Consider the following 7,443-nt stretch of genomic DNA (forward strand, 5'->3'; position numbering starts at 1 on the left):
CTATTTTCCTTAGGAGCAATCTAAACCCACTCATTCTAATCCTTTTGCTAGCCCTATAACTTCTAGCACCATGTGGCCTCTGTATTAGCTGTCATCATGGTACTCACAAAGTTTATAATCTTGACAAATACTAGTATCATATTTTGGTATTATTTTTTCCTACTTTCCTTCTATAAAAATTTTGGCACCAAAAGCCAAACTTCATGGTAAGGAGTAAAACTTAAATTATTCACCGAAGTGTTTGTTTAGCAATAGTTAAAATCTTCAATTTAAAAATTGATATTCTATGCCAGAAAGAAAAGAAGCCAGGTGGTGGTAGCTTATGCCTGTCATCCCAGCTACATGGGAAGGTGAGATTTGAAGGACCACAATTCCAGGATATCCTTGACATAAAAAGATTGTGAGATCCCCATCCTATCTCAACAGAAAAAAACTGGGCCAGTGGTATGCACCTGGCATCTCAGCAAGAGCAGGAAGCAAAACTAGGAGGACTGCAGGTTCAGGCTGGCTTGGGAAAAAAGTCTGACCCTTTCTCAAAAATAATAACCAGAGCACTTTATGGAACTCAGGGGAGAAAGGAAAGGAAAAGAGAATGATAATGAGTTAACAATATAGAAATATATTATAGCTGTGTAGGTAGAGGATATAACTACATGTGTTGAAAGCTGTTTTGGGAGAGAAGGGATAAGAAAGAGTAATGGAAGGGGGCTAAACTGAAAGGCAAAGTATACTCACAGCAAGAATACATTAAGAAACTGCTTTGAACATTGACTTAAAAATTAATAACCAAAGACAGGAGTGTAAAATAGGTACAGTATGGGGACTGCACTTAAGGGAGGAGAGAGGTAAATGTAAGAGATGAAGGCCAGGGAACATAGTTGATGGACTTCATATACTTATATGAAACAGAACTATGAAACCCCTTGCAATTGCTTTAAGTGGGTTGGGGAGGAGGTTAAGGGGAGATGGCACAGTTTATCTAATTAATGTACAATGTTAGCCTGTTCAGAATGTCACAATGAATCCTAATAAAAATGAAAGAAAAAATTAAAACAGAGCAAAAAGTTCTGGAGGCATTGTTCAAGCATTAAAGCACTTGCCTACAGGAAGGAGAAGAAGGAAGATAGGGAGGAGAGAGAGGAAGGGGAGGAGAAAAAGAAAGAGAAGGGTAGAAGAAGAAGACAGGAAGGAGGAGAAGGAAAAGAAAGAAAAGGAGGAGGAAGAGGAGGAGTAAGGATACCTAGGAGGAGTGGGAGGAGGAAGGAGAGGGAGAAGAGGAGAAGGAAGAGAGACTTGGGGGAGAAGGAGGAGGGAGAGTAGAAAGAGAAGGAGGGAGAGTAGAAGGAGGGGGAGGGAGAGGAGGAGGAAGGAGGGAGCCCTGAATTCCAAGTTAATATTTATCACAAAGATCCCAATGAGACACACATTAGAACCAATTTTTGGAGGGTGAATACTTAAAAAACACTCATGTCTTTCTCCCACTATGAGCATTTTTCCATCATTGGTCTGCAAAGCAAACTGTACATTGTAACTTTTTTTGTTGTTGTTCTGCTGAAAATTTTGGGAACCATTATTTTTGACTATAGATTTATAGGCCTTGGGTAAACCTAAATGATAATCTTCCAGCTCTTTCTTCACTTAAAGGAAATATTATAAATGATTATTACTTGCAAATCTGTTTTCTACATCCATTCCTTATAACCTCAGGAAAAATTTGAAATAGTTGTTTCTACCTGATGATTTTTCATAAAGCTTTACACATATCTACAATGGAGGAAAGTTCAAGAAAGGATATTCATCTTAATTATGTTAATCCTCCTTAGCCGTCAAATGAGAAGTTGAGATCATCCCTCCAGATCAACAGAGATATGTTTATCATTGCCACAAAATTGTTTTAGAGTAATCTGAATACATCCTTTGGATTTATAAAAATTCATGAAATAACAGCAAATTTCTCCCTGGGTCACTCTATACTATGTAGAATTCTAAACTCTAAGACTTTGATATATTTTTCCAAAAGTTATTATTTCAAAACTCCAATTGATTTTATATAAGGGCACTAATGTAACTCTTGAATAATCATCATGATTTTGCCTCTTTGTGGAATGTACCATTGATTATACCTCTGTAGCAAAATTTTCAAAAAAATGGCAATTTTCAGATATAAATTAAAGCATTTTGTAACATCTTTTCAAGTCAAAATACAGAAATATAAAGTTTAATTGATTTTTATTGGATATTTGTGAGGTAAATATGTATGTTTAATTCCATTTTTACATGTTCTCAAAATGAGATAAAAATGTAATTATTTCCAGAGATTTCCTAGAACTTAAGTTGGTTTTAGATATATAACATTTTAAATATTAGAAATATTCTTTAGATATGTAATCAATAATGCAATTAAAATTATTCATTACATGAGGAGTTCTAGATCTTATATTTGTTTTCCTTCTTTCCTTAATGAGTATTATCTAAGCATTGTTTTGATATATACTTAAATTTGCAATAATATAGATAGCCTGTTAAAATAATATTAGTAGTGACAAACAAAAACAAAATTACAATATTTTTCAGGAATATGCTAACATCTGTGAATTATTCCAATCATACTTTCTAAAATTCAATAAAGGATTTTTGCTATCTCCAATTCTAGATGCAGAAATAGGATTAGTGTGGTTACATGATTTACTTAGCTTACTCAAAGGATAAAATATGAAAGTCAGGATTCAAGAGATAATAAACTACTTGCAGAATTTGTGATTGATATAGTGTAATGCAATTAACACAGTACCTTAGCCAAGTATGTCACATGTAACATTCTGAAGAAGAGTTTAAAATACAGTCACTCTTTTTGACTAATGTGGTAAGTTATATAAATATTTAAGAACATGAATGTACATTAATTTTATTTTATTTTTAACCAAATACTTTTTGTCACTCACATGCATAAATTAGATTTAAAATTAAAATACAAAATATAAAATTTTTCAGAATATATTCACATTGAAGTTGCTAGACTGGATACATGGCTTCTTTTATTTATAATGATAATTCTTTGAGGCCGATATTATCACTCTCAATCTATGGATGAGAAAAGCAAGCTTTAGAGAAATTAAGTAACTTATTCAAGGACATGCAGTCTTGATGGCTATTGTGACTCTGAAAAACGACACCCTTCCCTATATACCACACTATCTGAAAATCTTCGCTTACTTCTGTCTTCCTGATTATAAAGAGTCTCCTCTCTGAGCAGGAGAAGTTTTGTTATACAGAATGTGAATGTTTTACGTTCTCCATAAAAAAGTCAGTTAATTAAAAAGTAATATCATCAAAATGATCTTTAGTTCAAGGCCATCTAGTGATAGGTTTTTTTTTAATAATTCTTATTAGAAAAATAAAGGCTTATTATTAATAATTTTGAGTTCTCAAATTAGAAATATAGTTTTAAGAAAAATATTTCAGTGAAACTTAATAGGCAACATGAAAACATTTTGAGATATGAATAATTAATAAAAGTAACTCTGACAATATTGTTCAAAGAAAGGAGTGTAGATGGCACAAAATACAAGGAAGATTGCAAACCATTTTAAATGAAACTTGGAGGGTAGAAAAACTACAGCAATTCTACATTTGTGGATTATAAACACTTAAAATTAATTTTGTTTGTGTTCTAAAGTTATAACTTAATGCCTGAGCCTATAAGATTATCAGTAATGATCCAAGAGTAAAGTTCTCAAGAAACAATCTGAAGCTGTTTCATTCTGCCCCTCTACTTCCATCCTGTAGACTTACCACACATGTAAGTTCTCAGTATTAGTCTTTAAAGAAAATTATTATTTAATACATGACTTAGCAATTTAAGTAACTGTTTAGGGGTAAAAACAGTACTAGCTAAAGAGACTTGGCTTCTAATCTTACTTCAGTTTCCAATAATGAACCTGGCAACCTCTCTATGCCTTAGTTTCTTCATCTGTGAAGTGAAGTTAAATAAAGGTCAGTGCTTTCAAACTCTAGTGGGCACCACAATCACCAGATGTGCTAGACTCTACCCCCAGAGTTCCTACCTCTCTGTCTTTGAGGCTGGATGGGTGAATGGATATGATTAACAAGTTCCCTCAAAATGCTGCCTGGCTGATATAGTGTTGAGAACCATTGTTTAGATGCTCTCTAAAGTCACTCTAATTTTTTTGATGCTAAGGCTTCAAAATAATTCATCAATGGTTCCTGCTAAAACATATCTATTACTCATATTTTTAATGTTTTTATTACACAGATAATAAAATAAACATATCCTTGTGGCAATAGAGTGTAAGGACACACACGGACAGGCGTCAGTCTTTTCTAACACCTTTTTTAGTAGAACGCAACCAATACTTAACCATTCCCTTTTCTCTCCTGGCGTTATTATTAACACAAACAAAAAGGAGACATAGCAATTAAATAACTTCTCTAAAGCTTACTGGTGAAAAAAATCCCCAAGTTTAACTCCTTTTCTCCAGGTCACTAAACTGTGCTTTAGTTCAATCTCACTTTAGAGATGTACCTGATATTGTACCTTCTACTGAGAAGGTATTTTGAAATTATTTTGGTATCTCTCTATGCTCTGGACATGAATAGATTGAAATCTGAATCATCACAACAATCTCAAGGTGCAATTTTTCTGGGTAATAGTGTGAACACAATGATACCAACAGTCAGAATAATTATTATCACAACCCAACATAGTACTTTGAATGTGTATCTGATGTGTCAGTTTTGATATGAGTTCTGGGTATACACATCAGTTTTATAATGCTTTTTTTTCCCCCTTTCAAAGAGACAAGTTCAACAAGAGCTCTTTAACAGTCATGAGGCTGGACAAGGTTATACAGTTGCCTGATATCTCAGGCGTTCTCCTGTCACCCAGCTCTTTCTGCAATACTTAGCAAATAATTGTCAGCAAGTAGCCAGAGGAGGAATCCAAGGGCAGACTTATGTATGAGAGGGTTATTCTCTCACAACAGCTGTGGAACTCAGAATGCTATGCTCAGTTTCCTGACCAAATTAGGTACAAATTAGTCTTTGCACATTTTTAGGTTGATATGAAAATATTGTATACCCTCTTCTCACTCATCATCAATCAAGACAAATTACTAATATTTGAATTTAGACCATGTTTGTTTTCTATAGGAAACGCAGAAATAATTTAAGGTACATTCTTATCAGGGAAAAATCTTTTTTTACTTTCTAACATCCAGAGGCAGGTATGAGACTTTCACTGCTCTGGTCTTACATCCTGGGCTGCCCTAGCCAGCAGGGCAGGGAAGTAAGCTTTGCTATTCTCCAAGAAAGTAAGAGAATAAGAAAACCTTGTTCATGTAACAACAGTTTTATGCTGTCCTTGATTTGACATTTCAGTACTCTACTCTGGCTCCTGGGTACTAGCTTAGATCTTTATTCTTACAATTTGGTATCTATGGTGTTTCATCTTGTCTTTAACAAATATTTCCTCTTCTAGACAGTTAGTGGAATTTCTATTATAATTAATGACATAATAATAAAAACTAACATAAGAAATATTTGATTTCTGGTGATTTCAGACACTAGCATAGAGTTTGGGGGAGGGAGTCTTCAAATGTCCTTCAATTACCGGTAGGTTCTGACCTCTGTATGGTATGGTTTGCAAAGTAGCAAAAAGCCAGGAGTAATGACAGTTAAACCCCTGTTTAATGTCAGGATATATCCAATGAGTAAGACTTAGCATTCCATGAGTAAAAATACAGTAAGACTTTTCTGGTAAATGTTACCATAGAACACATTTATAATTTTAGAATGCAGACAATTGAGTTAATCTTCCACTTTAAAACCTCTTAACAGAGTTCTCTTAATGTCTGGACTAGAATAAGAATTTATTGTATATTGTAATCAATCCTCTATATAACAAAAGGTAAATCTAGCTGCATATGCATATGAATATACATAAATATACCTTTTATGATTTTTATTGTGCTAGGAAAGTAGTCTGTATCTGAAAAATTACCTCCCCTGTAGCCTGAGTAGCTGAGACAATAAAGTGTACTACCATGCCCAGCTTGTTCGATGAGCTGGAGGTCTCACTATATTTTTTTAAGGGATGCCCTTGAACCACAATCCTCCAGATCTCTGCCTCCCAAGAAGCTGGGATTATAAATTTGAGTTACCACAGCTGGCACCTCTCTCATGTTTCTATAATCAACTTCAAATAATATGTATGATTCAAAGCCCCCATCACTTCTCAGCCTTTTGGCTAAGATCAAGTGTAGTATCAAAGCCCTATGGAGAAGACAAAACATTGAATTAATAGGTGCAAATGTATATATAACTCATTACTATAGAATTTCCTACTCAACAACTTTTCATAGATGCCAGAGAATACAAACATGGTGACACAATACACCATGTTAATCAGACTTTTCATTTTGTGACAAAGCAATTTAAAGGAGAGATTTATTTTTAGCTGGTTGCATCAGAATATTCAGCCCATGGTCAATGAGCCACATTGCTGTGGGCCTGTGATGAGGCAGAAATTATGGCAGAGAAGGTTTAGTGGAACAGAGCTGCTTACCTCATGCTGACCAGAAAAAGCATAGAGAAAAAGTATATCTTTCCATGGCATGCCCTCATTGACCTATTTCCTCCAAACAGGCTTTCCCTCCCAATAATGCCATCAAATTATGAATCCACTATTTGTATTAATCCATTGATTCGGTTGGAGTCCTCAGGAATCATTTGCTTCTTGATAATTGGATCCAATGGTTGGAGACAGCTTTTTGAGGAACACTTCACATTCAAACCACAAAGTATACTGAGGCTTGGGTCAAGGAGAAATAAGAGCATACAAAAAGAAATGTAATTTTAACAAATGCCAGATTTTTTCATAAATAGTCAATGTATTTAGTGAGGGGCCCTTGGTGATATCCTGCTGTGGTAATTGTCAATTATCTACTCATCATTATTTCTTTCATCTTGCTGCCTAAAACACTCATATTTTTCAGACAAATGTCCACTCCTGCAATACATGTGCTTCAGCTTTTGGTCTAAGAGTTATGCCTTATGTCTTATGTCTTAAACTTTTCATTTAATTGATAAATTGAACCTTACATACTCATGACCCTTGACTTTGGTGCACTTGTTTCATTGCTCCAAATATGACCCATGTTTATGTATTTAGTTAGTTAGATATTTGGTATAGTAAGAACCTACAAACTCAAGATCTCAAAGTATTAACTATGAATCTGGTAATATATTGGTCAATATTACTCATGTTGGTTTTCCCAAAACTTAAATATATATAGGCATTAAACCCTGACTACCTGACAAAACATGTTATAGTGGATAAATACATTTTTGTTGTTGTTGTTCACTGCTAAAAGCTTCTTCTTTGAGGAAATGACCTTTGCTTATTTTGTGTGATTTTGACAGTCT

General features: G+C 34.2%; 1 non-coding gene across 1 annotated transcript; it reads left to right on the forward strand.

The window, feature by feature from the left end:
- The first annotated feature begins 6,245 nt into the window (after positions 1-6,245).
- On the forward strand, positions 6,246-6,434 carry LOC141415808 (U2 spliceosomal RNA). Its single transcript, XR_012440768.1, has one exon. It is a non-coding gene; the product is annotated as a U2 spliceosomal RNA (small nuclear RNA).
- The last annotated feature ends 1,009 nt before the right edge of the window (positions 6,435-7,443 follow it).

This window comes from Castor canadensis, chromosome 1, assembly GCF_047511655.1.
Source record: "Castor canadensis chromosome 1, mCasCan1.hap1v2, whole genome shotgun sequence".
Classification (NCBI taxonomy): Eukaryota; Metazoa; Chordata; class Mammalia; order Rodentia; family Castoridae; genus Castor; species Castor canadensis.